Source organism: Electrophorus electricus, chromosome 15, assembly GCF_013358815.1.
Source record: "Electrophorus electricus isolate fEleEle1 chromosome 15, fEleEle1.pri, whole genome shotgun sequence".
Classification (NCBI taxonomy): Eukaryota; Metazoa; Chordata; class Actinopteri; order Gymnotiformes; family Gymnotidae; genus Electrophorus; species Electrophorus electricus.
This window is the reverse complement of record NC_049549.1, coordinates 4,606,373-4,619,704: the sequence shown is the minus strand read 5'-3', so window position 1 is coordinate 4,619,704 and position 13,332 is coordinate 4,606,373. Positions and strand designations below refer to the sequence as shown.

At 40.5% G+C, this 13,332-nt stretch overlaps 2 long non-coding RNA genes across 2 annotated transcripts; one reads left to right on the top strand and one right to left on the bottom strand.

Moving 5' to 3' along the window:
- Window positions 1-2,636: 2,636 nt before the first annotated feature.
- On the top strand, window positions 2,637-3,369 carry LOC118242597. The gene is made up of 3 exons (XR_004776922.1): window positions 2,637-2,750; window positions 2,948-3,022; window positions 3,341-3,369. It is a non-coding gene; the product is annotated as an uncharacterized LOC118242597 (long non-coding RNA).
- Window positions 3,370-10,895: 7,526 nt separating this feature from the next.
- LOC118242591 lies at window positions 10,896-11,386 on the bottom strand. Its single transcript, XR_004776915.1, has 3 exons — window positions 11,326-11,386; window positions 11,146-11,217; window positions 10,896-10,912 (listed from the first exon to the last, which is right to left on the bottom strand). It is a non-coding gene; the product is annotated as an uncharacterized LOC118242591 (long non-coding RNA).
- Between the last annotated feature and the right edge of the window lie 1,946 nt (window positions 11,387-13,332).

Genomic DNA, 13,332 nt, shown 5'->3' with positions numbered 1-13,332 from the left:
GAGTATATTTTGTAAAAGTCTTTTCTACTTCTTCGTTCTTACTGGCATTATTCATCAAATCATCTAGAATTAGAAGGTTAGTCTAGCTGAGGGGAAACAGTTAATCACACAAAGATTCTGCTATTTCCTGAACAAAATTAATGTTTATTTTGTTCATCAGCTCATCATACAGAGGTTGCCAACACGTATAACACCATACAATGTTATCAGGAACTTTAGACAATGACTCATTACAATTTTCAAGTATTTTCCACTATTGATAGGACCACAAACGATACATGAAAATGGTACTTGTATTCTAGCATCAAAACAATGAGTTACAGATATTTTACAGTAACACTAAAAAATACAAATCCTATATACAAACAGATTCATAATCCTCGTACGGCAGAGTCCTGAAATCGGGCAACAAAACATGTTTGTCATAATCAGTCCTGAATCTTTTCAGTTGTGATTTGTTTTTTCAAGAGAAAGCCCTTTTTAGCTCTTACGATTTGATTGTGGGTGGTCATAAGTACTCTAGTCTGATCACCGTTTTTCACACATTTGTCAACCAGTTCTGTCAGAGATTTTAAGTTTACGAGTTTAGCATTTGAAAGTGATACCCTTGGCTTTCATTGTTGTTTTACCCTTGAGAGTCCTATACCTGTATGTCTTAGGTCCTTAGCTGACAAATACTACGATCTTGTCACCAGAGTCCAACTCATTTGTAAGACCCCCCCCAGGTAATCACCAAATCACCCTTATGACTTTTGAAGATGATGCTATCCATGTCTGTGTACCAGCAACAGTCTTGTAAACGATCTATCAAATTGTACAGCTTGAGCCTAGCATATGCGGTTGTAAAAATACCTATGAACATGTTAGCGTTCCCCGGTTTACAGCACCTGATGTCCTTGTGACGCCACTGCACCATTGCCACCTCGTCGTTCAGAAAAGAGAAATGGCTTACATCGTACAGGTTTGAGAATATGTACTCTAAAAACACATCAGGATTTCTGATTAAAACCGTGTTTGACCTGACTGGTTTTTGACATATCTTATCCCACAGAGAATTCAGCGTGAGTTTAGCTATGGACCTCTTGGCTGGTTGACGGAAATTCTCTTCCTCCAGCTTAATCCATTCGTTCTCCTCATATTTTTGAACATACTCCTTTTTTGTGGTTTAATCAACCACCCAGGAAGGAGAACCTGAGCTCTTATGTTTGCTTTTCAAAAACATTTTTGTAGTCTGAAAACAGCTCATCTGTTCTATTAGGAAAGTGCCAGATCTCAAATACTTTCAGCACACTGTACCCCTTCTGTAGGGCCGTCATCAGCTCCATACGACACCACACACCTGTCAGGGCCCTCTCATCATCCCCATGATCACAGCTATGCTGTTGTTGCTCAGCGCAGGTTCTACAGAGAGGGAACAAGAGTTTGTTTTTTACCCGGTAGGGAAGAACAGGGGCCCACAACCCCCTGGGAGGTAAAACCTTTACCTTGATGATACCGAAGTAGTTTTCCAAGGGCCCAAAGTCATGACAAAAGATAACGGGGTGACCTATGGGGTACATTTTTACCTTATTCACATAAAGGTAGGTGAAGTCGTAGTAATCGATTCTTTTACCAGGTCGAACTGTGTAATACAGCTGTAGGGCATTTGTACGGCCCAACCCCTCCCCCCCCCAAACAAAACAAACAAACAAACAAAAAAAAAAACAGTTAATGTAATTATCTAGGGGAAGGAAGGCCAAAGTGTTTTTGGGCAGGAACATGGTACAGAATATTTTCATGCAGACGGATGCTATGGTAATCGACTTGAACGGGTCAACTTGAACGCTTGTGTCTCTCAGAATCTCACTTCTGAAAATTTTACACCCTGTTTTCAAAATCTTTACATCGTTACAGCAGTATTCTTTATATCTTTTCTGAAATCAAAGACTTTATCAGAGACCATTTTATACCAATCAAAGAAATCCTGCCTCTCTTTGGGCTTCATCGTATCCACATTGTAAAACCCAGGCTAAGGATACAACCTCACATAGTTCTGATTCTCTAGGTTGTTGTAAAAGTGGGGAAATGTTCTTATTTGTAACGGGCTCGAAGCCAGGTCACACAAGTGATGACACCGACAGCCTACTGGGTGAGAAACCACACTCTAATGATGGTGGGCACATGTGCAAAAACAGTTCGATCGTAGAACATATAAAACAAGAAAAGTAAATAACCAAAGGTGGGGAGTTGAACCCTGGCCGCTTTGAACCCGCTAGACTGCGGCTGCCATCAAAGTGACCTGCACATATATCGCGCTTCAATCCTCCACACAGTGAAGTTAAGCACTCTTCTTTTTCATACTGCATTTGAGATCCATACTTAATCACCACTGGCCTATCATTTTAATATTAGTTCATCATAAAGGATTTCACTATTTGTCACAGTCAAACTATCCCTTCACATCCCTAGTATCTAGGTGATGTTGTACTGTTCAGTCCATATCTGAGTGTAGCCATATCATTTAAGATCATGCCCAACTGGTTATTCTTGAACACTGATGGCATAAATGATTCCTCAGACTGAAGATGATGAAAGCCTAGATTGCAATTAAATTTGATTAAGTACACAGTTGTTATGGAGCTGTTTGTATCTGTTGATCTTTGTATCTGTTGAACAGCGACTCCAGTGTCTATTGTCATTTCTGTGTCTATTACCATTATTGTGGCTGGAATTGTAGCTGTGCTTGCATTTCTCTGCAGACGAAGAAGAAGGTGGGTCTACTTTAGACAATCTTCTGTATTTTTTAACTATAGAAATTATTAATTAATTCTGTTGTTATGAGTGTTTAATACTTTTGAGTGATTAATACTTTTCTCTTACTGTACTTTGGGTGATTTAATTGCAGTTGTAATATAACCAATTATTGTATGTTTAGCAAATTAACATTATAAGAATTATTATCTTTCAGAGGAAGGAACACTTTCAAACATGACTCAAATTACTACAAAAATTTTGAAATGCCTCATGGAACACAACCTGATATGTGAGACACTACTTTCATAATTTGAAATATCTGGTAAATCTGCATATAGCCTTGGAGTTTATAGCCTCGGAATATATCAAGGGACATAAGTTATCACTTTAGTAACTGCAAGCTTGCTGCAACATAGTTTGAAATGAAGGATTTGCTGTCTATCAAGTGTGATCTCCCTAGCTGCAAACTGTCTTCATCTCTCACAGCACAACTCAAATCTAAAAATATAATACATTTTCATATCATATTATTTTTAATCTTTGCATTATGAGTAATTAGTAATAAAACTAACCTGACTGCAAAATAATCATAATCATCCTCACACAGGCAAGACATGAACGAGAAGGATAACAAAGAACAGGAGCCACCACACACACCTAAAGATGAACCTATTTATAACAATGTACAGGTAGTCTATTTAAATCCAACATCAGCCATAACATATTCAACTCAAAGTAATGTTATTTAACAAAACTAACCAAACACAGGCCTTGAAACAATGACAATGTACTTATTATAAAGTGAGAGGTAAGGAGATCACATATGCTGAATTATACATTATCACAGATGAAATATACATTCTATAACTTAAACAAATAAATATGTGTTATGTGGTTAATAGTTTATGCAATCATTTGGATACTTACTCCTGTCATACGGGTAGATGTAGACTTAACGCGTGGTGGCCCAAGTGCCGCAGGCCGAGGGGCAGGACGCACAGACTAGCGACTGGGACATACATTTATTTACATAAACGACAGTGGCACTGATACGTATTACAAACAATAAACACAAACGTAACGATTGACATTAAACAAACACGATGAACACACATACGTTTCAACAATAAGGAAAGAACATTGACACGCTACGTCAACATTAACCAACACTCTCCACACTTTGACACGGGTTTATAGACATTTAGATGAACGCAGGTGCAGGTGTGTGCAGGTGTGGTTACAAACAGAACAGCCCTCCCACTGCATGTGGCTGGCCAAACCCTGTGACTCGGGGGAGGCGAGTGTTCCGTGACAGTAGACAAGGCAAGCCAACTGATTATCATTTTAATACAATAGTTCAGGGCCATTACAATTTTAAATCTGATTAAAATTAAATTAAAACTAAGTAAAGATAAAGTTCATCAAATAACCCATTAAAAATTGTTTGCAGAAAAAAGTAGCTTGAAGTTGAGCTACTCTACTGTCAGTTACAGTCTGATGGGGTTTACTTAATGTAGTGTCTTTGTCACCAAGCAGTCCTACCAAAATAAACATGATATCATAATGTTGGTCTATTTTTGGAAGATTAGCCCTTAATTGTCATGCATAATGTTTATTGGTCTCATTTACCAATATCAGTTTAAAGCCAACAAAGGACAGGCTAAGAAAACAGAAAGAAAGGAAAAGCTTCAGCGGGCCGCCCAGGGTAGCTCTCTTCTCTTCTGGATCAGGCCATCTAGCATTAAGGAGAAGAAGGAGGAGGGAATGATATTGCCACCTGATACAGAAGCCATCACAGATGAAGAAGAAAGCACAGAGTCCAGAGCAGAGTCAGTTTCAGGGACAACTACAGAAACAATCTTCTGACACATTAGATCAAGATGAGGGTGAGACGGAGGCTGGACCCCTTATAGCACAGGGAGGATATGAGCAAAAGCAAGCTGTTAATGCAGGAGAGGAAGTACATCGCAAACATAGTTGATAAACATTTCACATCAGGTGCAATGAGAATTACATTTCTATGTGCTGCAACACAGTCCTCTGTCTAGAGGCTGGTATATGATATGGTAACTAGACATAGCATATCTCAAAAATGCTGAAAAACATTGGTTCTCTGGAAAAGTATGTCTGGAGTACTCAAATACTCTTTTTTCAATACACTGTTTTAGTTGTCAGCTTTCAACCAGCACTCAGTCACAGAAATCCTCATGACAAGCATGGTCAGGCCAACTACCAAAAAAGGCACTCCAGACATTCTTTGATGTATAGCAGGAAGAATGCATTTCCTGCCATGACAGTGTCAATGTAGAATGTAGAATGAATGCAGAGTGAAAGTCACCAAGACAAAGCCCCAGGTGTCTGTGCTGTCTAACAGAAGTCAAAAAGACATATTTGCAGCACTGGGCCCTTACATCAGGAAGGCGAGATACAAAGTGAAATAAAAGGGGTGGGAATGTACTCCATCCTATTGGATGAAACCTCTGATGTTTTAAACCATAGGCAAGTGTTATTTGTAGTATGATATCTTCATCATATACAAATAAAGGGGAGACTCATTGGGGTGTGTAATGTTGATACAACTACAGGCCAGGAGCTGGAAAGTGCTATGCCTTCCCTTCTGTAGAAGACTGGTCCAGAGATAAAGAATACATGTGGCCAAGGATATGATGGAGCAGCCAACGTGAGTGGCATGTATAAAGGTCTTCAAGCCAGAATACATGCATGCAACAAAAAACAAAGTGCACTATTTGAATCTGGTCCTGGTGGAAGCCTCAAAATCTAACAAGCAGTTTGTGTATACTTGTTGCATACTTTTTGCACTGGCTCCCCAAAGTGCCTAGCTGCACTGATGAAATAGCAGCAGTCTTTGCATCCTCTACACTGAAGCTCAAGAAGCTCTTAGATATCTGATGGGCCTTCAGAGAGAGAGCACCGAAAGCCCTTCGGAATATTATGAAAGCTCTTACGAAGCTCCTTGATGACATCAGTGCAAGTGATTCACCTAATCTGGCCCTAGGGGATGATGAGATGCATAGAAATGGGATCAACTTTATTCTCTGCCTGGAAAGCATCACGTCAGAGACCACTGTCAGGGCCAAGAGAATGTTCTAAGATATGTAGACGTTAGCTGCTACATAGATAGTTAACCGCCTTCACAATCTGAGTTCTGCTAAGGATGGTGACCTGTTTGATGAGAAGTTGTAAGCATTCTTATCTACAAGAGGATTTGAACTAAGTGGACAAGCAATGATGCTGATGTCATTGCTCATCTGCTTGCTGACGCAACAGCAGGGAACAATGAACTGTGGCTTGCTCAGAATCAATTGGATCAACAAGAAATAACTTTGGGTCTTTGTTGGTATTGTATAAATGCTGAACTGGATTACAGATACAAAGTCACCTACCATGTGTCACATATATAGTGTTCTGGTGAAGCAATATGACCATATTGCATACATCACCTCCTTTACCAGTGGAGCTAAGGAGATTGTACAGCATCTCCAGGACGAACTTAGAGACTAGAATGACCCACACTTACCGGAAGAGCTCCGGAAAGCCTGGATTATATGTGGAAGAGAACTGCAATACCTCTCACAGCTCACATTCCCACAGTGCTATTTAAGCCCAGAAATGGATATTCCAGAATCACATCACGCATGGCAAATCACTATAGTCTCTTTAGGGTAAGAACCCTTCACATAATGGTCCTTCATTCCTCTGCTGCAGAACATTAAACAATGTGAATTTCTGTGGGGCCTCATAAGAACTTATCTCTTCTGTACCAAAGGCAAGAGCTACTAGAGAAAATGGCTCTTCGTGAGGCAGCAAGGAATGTGCCATCAGTTGGCAACCATAAAGCGACAAAACTTACACTCCTACATTTCACCATGTATCTGATGTATTTGATACAAAGCATCCTGTGATTAAACTCATTATTTCTGAATCTGATGACAAAGTGAAGCATCTACATAAGAATAAGTGTTCAGACACTTCTGAAAAAAAAAAAAAAGCTGTGAAATGTCATCAGCACAAATGCATAGTGTTCCAAAGGTGGAGAGCAAAGCCACAGCCACCTACAATGACAGCTCTTCCCCCATGTAGACTTCAACTTTTTAAGCCTGCTTTCTTTTTCACTGGCACTATTTTGGCCCATTTGTAATCAAAATAATCCAAAGGAATGAAAAGAGGTGGGGCATCTTGATCAAGTGTCTGACAACACTTGCAGTATACGATTCTGTACTCTCTAGTACTGATACATTCATTCCCGATGGCCTGAGACAATTTAGTTTCTCACAGAGGAATTCCATCAGAGCGGTACTAACTCCACCAGAGGGACTAACTTTAGAGGAGGAGAATGCGAGTTGAAGAATGTGGGAGCATGAAATATGGTCTATTAAAGTAGCCTTGCAAGTATCATTTAGGACCCAGACCACACTTATCCCAAGTAGAAAATCCAGATAACAACAAATGACCATGGTCATGATTCTGATTGGGCAATGGGAACTGGCCCATCAGCCACTTTACAGAACTTTTGTCAGGGGAAGATGGAGCAGAACTGCTGCTCATGTGCGGGACAAAAACTTACGTCAGATGAAGGACAAGGCTAGTTCGCCTACCTGATTAGATTTGAAAGTAGAAAAATGTTCATGTGCAGTCAACAAACTGTTCAGTGTGGCCAAGCACCATCTAGAGGGCATTGTCAGGAACTGCACTTTTAAATTCAGGCTTTTTGGTCTTGTGTTACAATTACTCTAATGTGTATTTGTCATTTCTTAAAGACAAGCTTCCTCACATGGTCACACAGATAACCAAAATAAAGAAAGGAAGTTTTACATTCTACATGATTTCTTCAACTCTCTGAAATAATTCGTTGAATTTTACAATTTAAAAATGGCATCCAATATGCACAAACAAGCCTAGATTGATTGAGATCAACCTAAACATAAATAAAGATTTTTCTTGAAGTCTTGCTCTCCTTCTCCAAGTGTCCAGCTCAGATTCAGTTCACTGGACTTCAGATGTTGGCATAAATGGCATCATCAGTAGCACATTCGTATGGATTGTCCTCTACATCCAGCTGCAAGAGTAAGAAATGGTTACGTTTATATGGATAGAGCACACAAAATTACAAGCCTCTGGTCACTAAATTATTTAAATAAATTGAGTGGCGGTAAGAGTTAGTTTCTTCTGTTTCATTAGTGCCTTTTTGTATAGTTTTATGTTGTTTTATTTATTTTAGAGCCTCCATGACTGTAATTGTGATCCTGGGATGCTGGGAGGGTGTCCAGATGGTAATGCATTGTTACTGCATTGTAATATACACTGTATTGCCAAAAGTATTCGCTCGTCTGCCTTTGCATGCATATGAACTTGAGTGACATTCCAATCTTAATCCATTGGGTTTAACATGATGTCAGCCTACCCTCTGCAGCTATAACAGCTTCAACTCTTCTGGGAAGGCTTTTCACCATGTTTAGGAATGCGTTTATGGGAATTTTTGACCATTCCTCCAGAAGGTCAGAGTGAGGTCAGACACTGATATAGGATGAGAAGGCCTGGCTCTCAGTCACCTAATTCATCCCAAAGGTGTTCTATCAGGTTGAGGTCAGGACTCTGTGCAGGTCAGTCAAGTTGTTCTACACCAAACTCGCTCATCCACATCTTTGTGGACCTTGCTTTGTGAACTAGTGCGCAGTCATGTTGGAACAGGAAGGGGCCATTCCCAAACTGTTCCCACAAAGCTGGGAGCATGAAATTGTCCAAAATCTCTTGGTATGCTGAAGCATTAACAGTTCCTTTCACTGGAACTAAGAGGCTGAGCCTAACTCCTGAAATCAACCCCACACCATAATCCTCCCTCCACCAAACTTTGCACTTGGCACAATGCAGTCAGACAAGTACTGTTCTCCTGGCAACCGCCAAACCCAGACTCGACAGAGAAGTGTGATTCAGCACTCCAAACAACATGTCTCCACTGCTCTAGAGTCCAGTGGCGGCATGCTTTACACTACTGCATCTGACGCTTTGCATTGCGCTTGGTGATGTAAGGCTCGGATGCAGCTGCTCAACCATGGAAACCATGAAGCTCTCTACGCACTGTTCTTGAGCTAACCTGAAGGCCATATGAAGTTTGGAGGTCTGTAGCGATTGACTCCGCAGAAAGTCGGCGACCTCTGCACACTACGAACCTCAGCATCCGCTGACCTTGCGCTGTCATTTTACGTGGCATACCAATTCGTGGCTGAGTTGCTGTCATTCCCAATCACTTCCACCTTATTATAATACCACTGACAGTTGACTGTGGAATATTTACTAGCACGGAAATTTCATGACTGGGCTTGTTGCAGAGGTGGCATCCTATCACAGCACCATGCTGGAATTCACTGAGCTCCTGACAGAGACCCATTCTTTCACAAATGTTTGTAGAAGTAGTCTACACGCCTGGGTGCTTGGTTTTATACACCTGTAGCCATGGATGTGATTGGAATACCTGAACTGAATGATTTGGATGGGTGAGTGAATACTTTTGGCAATATAATGATTAAAGTCTCATCTTTTACAGTACAGTTTTGCAGTTTCTCTTGCTGATAGTGGTGGAACCCACTGATATATAGGAGTGCTATGTATTGGTGTTTTTCCTTTGTGTGTATTTTCTTTAGATCTGTTGTGGACCTCATCATTTTTTATTGGTTTGGTGGTGTCACTGGGTTAAACTCCTCATGGTGGTGATGCCGAGTTAAACTGCTCTCATTAGACGTCATAACAGCTGATGTAAAGACAGCTGGACAGAAGTCGTTACATTACTTAGGACAGGATGTCCTCGAAATTGGTGTGATATGAAATGACCTCCATATCAGAGGAATGGTGTGTGTGTGGGTGTATGTATCTAAAGAAAGCTCAAAAATGATGCTTCAACAAATGCACTCATTATGTGAACCAGTAGTTTTCTTTGTACTGATACATCAAAATGTATTTATCACATGACCAACCTTGTGTGTCACGTGTCACGGACTGTCGACAGATCAGTAAGCATGAGCACCTTTGCCTTGTTTATTCTCTCTTATTTAAAGCCCATAGTTACTGTCCTCCAGTGCAGTGCATTGCTCGCCTGTACAGAGCCTAGAAGGCGACGCATGCAAGCCAGCTTCCACATCGCTGTACAATGAGTGGTTATTGTCAGCTGCTTGTCAGTTTCCTTTCTATTAATGGAGTTAGCTCTCCGCTGGGCATATTTTTGTTCTTGTTATGGAGAATCAGGACTTTGTAAGTGCACTTGCTTCTCGTTCTCTCCCTGCTGCCGTCACAAAATGTTATCCTATCCTGACTGCTTGGTGTGATGCTCTTACAAATATCAGTACATTTACGATAAATGCCCCCTTTTTTCAAACATCACAAAATGACCATGTAGTGAATTTGAAAATTCAAAGTCATTTTGTGCCGGACTTGGCTTCTTTGATGAGAACTTTCCTGTCATGCTCTTTATTGTGTCCCAGAGTGTTTTGGGCTCTTTGTTGTAACAGCATCTTCCAGAGAGTTCCTCCATTTTACACTGTCAGCTTCTCTCTTAGGTTTCCCTCAGTTTGACAGGACCTCAGTACTGGACACTAAATGCCTTCCTCATGGGATTTATCATCTGTTTAATATTCTCACTAATATGCATCATCTTGTTTAGGTGGCACAGACATAGACCTTAATATTTCCTGTAGGAATAACTGTTCCGCACACACGTATTGTCACTTGTAATTGTGGTAATCCAATGTACCCTGCTGACATGTGTTCCAATATGTATTTTCAAACCAACCTTTTAGTTGACTCATAATGTCTTGAGTCCACAACCTAACCTCTCTTTCCAGGGTGTTATTGTTTTAAAATTTTGATTAATGTTAGAATTAAGTAGACCACCAAATAAAGTTGTTCCCTTTAAAAAAAAATTCCGCTAAATACACTGTTTACTTAAATTCAACCGTATCCCTACTCTTATGAGACACATTGTGCGTATTTAGCACTACTGTAAATGCTGTGACAGATTAGTGTGGTACATGTTTTAGACTCCTTAACATTCCACAAAAGCAAATGACTTTCAACAAATGCAAAGATGATTTGTTGTGATCTGCCTACCGCCATGTTGCTATACACATGCTGCGTTCCTTTATAGTTTGGGGGGGAATCTTCACATTTTCTGCAAACCGAAGGACAAGTTATTATGATATGAATATACCCAATCCATGTAAAGTGACCTCTGAAACCAAGAGCAATGCTAGCATGCTGACTAATATGCTACTGATATAGTGACTTTTCATTTACAGTAAACATCACTGGACAAATGTCGTTAATTCAAACTGCTTACAGCTTGCTCTGTAACAGGTAAGTATCTCTGCTGCAATTTTGACACAAGGATGTCCTTGCATGTACCTTTGTGAGTCAGCCTGGCTTGGGGTGACATTCATTTCTGTCTTCAGGTGTGTTGCATTCTGCTCTATTCTGCTAATTTCTCACAAAAGACATGTAGCATTATTTTCTCTCCCACAGCTTGTTCATATATTTTTAGAAGTGTGTTAATGTAGTTATTTGAAAAGAGTGATTCATTCTTACCATTTTCTTTTCATTATCCATATGGAGATGCCAGTTATGGTTACAACAAGTGCAGAGACAGCAATTGAAATGTATATAAGCTTTCCTATCAAAAAGGAAACACTATTAACACTGTCAGGTTGGAGATGAACACTTGAAATTCTATATTATACTAAACTTCTCACATGGTGCATTCATCATCTAGAAGACTGATTTGAAGTCTCACCATTGTGAGGCACTTGTAAAGTCAGGGTAGAGCTGCCCTCACTGTTGCTGGCACTGCAGTGCACAGTGTCTGTGAAGCCTAGTATCCCCTGTAGAGTTCCAATAGTAAGAGAGCCATTTGTCTCTATGCTGGTATTGTGGAGCTCTTTGGATGGGTCTGAACCCCACCACTTGATGTAGCTGGCAGGATGGGAGTTCACCTTGCACAGACATGTTACTACTAAGATCGCCGAAGTACACGAGGAGGCAACTTCAATTTGAGGAGGATCTGCGAAGGATAATTTCAAAAGGTGCTTAAATTTAGACTACTGGTGACATAAAAAGGTCAATGATGGTGATTATTTCATAATGTAACACATATATAAGTGTATCTGCCTTAATTGTATCTACAGATTTGTGAATGTGCAATGGTGCTCGAACCCAGGTCAGGACACCAACAGCCTACTGGGTGAGCTACCACGCTTTAACAATGGTGTACCCGTGTGCAAAACAGTTAGATCTAAGAACAGGTAGAACAGGAGAAGGTAAAAAAAAAAAAAAAGAAAAAAAGTGGGGAGTTGAACCCTGGTCACTTTGCTGCAAGGCAAACGAACTCCAGCTAGACTAAGGCCGCCATCATAATGACCTGCGCGTATATCGCACTTCAAAGGAATGGAGCATGACAAAACGAGAGGAAAAACTAAACACCACGCTGAGCGTGGAAAATGGGAGAACAAAAGATGCTACGGAAAGAATGGCAGTACCGATGCACTGGGGAAAACCAAATTAAAACTTCCCAAACAAAACCAGAAAACAGGGAGAAACTTTAATGGCTAAGGGGAGCGACAGACTCGAGAGGGGAAAACTGGAGAAGGGAGGGGACGTGTACAGACACAGACACTCTCACAGAGGTGTAGCACAAGGGCTCACAGACCTCAGATCCCAAAGTTACCAGCTAGGAGCTTGGCTCAACACTTTAGCAAAAGCCCAGCACTGAGTGACTGGGTCACTGGGCTTATACAGATCTAGCACAGCTGTCAGGCATCAAGCCTGATTAGTAATGTGCCTGGTACCGACCCTTACACTTTTTTGCGTCTATAAACCCCATGGCTTTTGAAATAGCGCTGTTTCATAGGTAGGAACGAGAGTCTATGAATCTCTGCTGATAAGCGGTACCTTCAAAGCACAAAATTTTCCCCCCTAACACTATGATTTCACCAGATAATTCAACAAAAGATAGGAATCATAACCATTAGTGTTATATGCTACGAATGTGTACCCTTCGAATTTTCTTTGACGGAACATTTTTAAAAAGGCTTCGATCTACACATCCCCTTAAGCCATCCACACACCCTCATTAAACCCCACGCAGCATAAAGAATTAGCTATATGCACGCCCATTTCCTGTATGGACTCTATATCATAAAATATGTAACGTTCGTCTGCCATCTCTACCTGTAACGGTTGTATGAAACATTCGTGTTTAACCTCTAATTCTATTTTTTCTCTACAAACTCTGCACCAAGGCTGAGCACATTTATGTTCTTTTTGACCTTTGCTAAAGGGGCTCAGATGTTCTACCATTCCACATTTCGGGCAGTAGAATCCTATTCTGTATAACGAATATGTATCTCCCAACAAGTTTCGCATCTCTTCTTTGTGTTTATCGTAGTAGTAATCTGACCTACACAGTCTTAGACAATCTGAACACTGCAATGTATTCTGAGTATAACTATAACATTCAGGATCAAGACATACGTTACAGTAATACTCGCATTTGTGTTTTCTCATACATGTGAACTCTTTGTAACAGAAACGACAGAC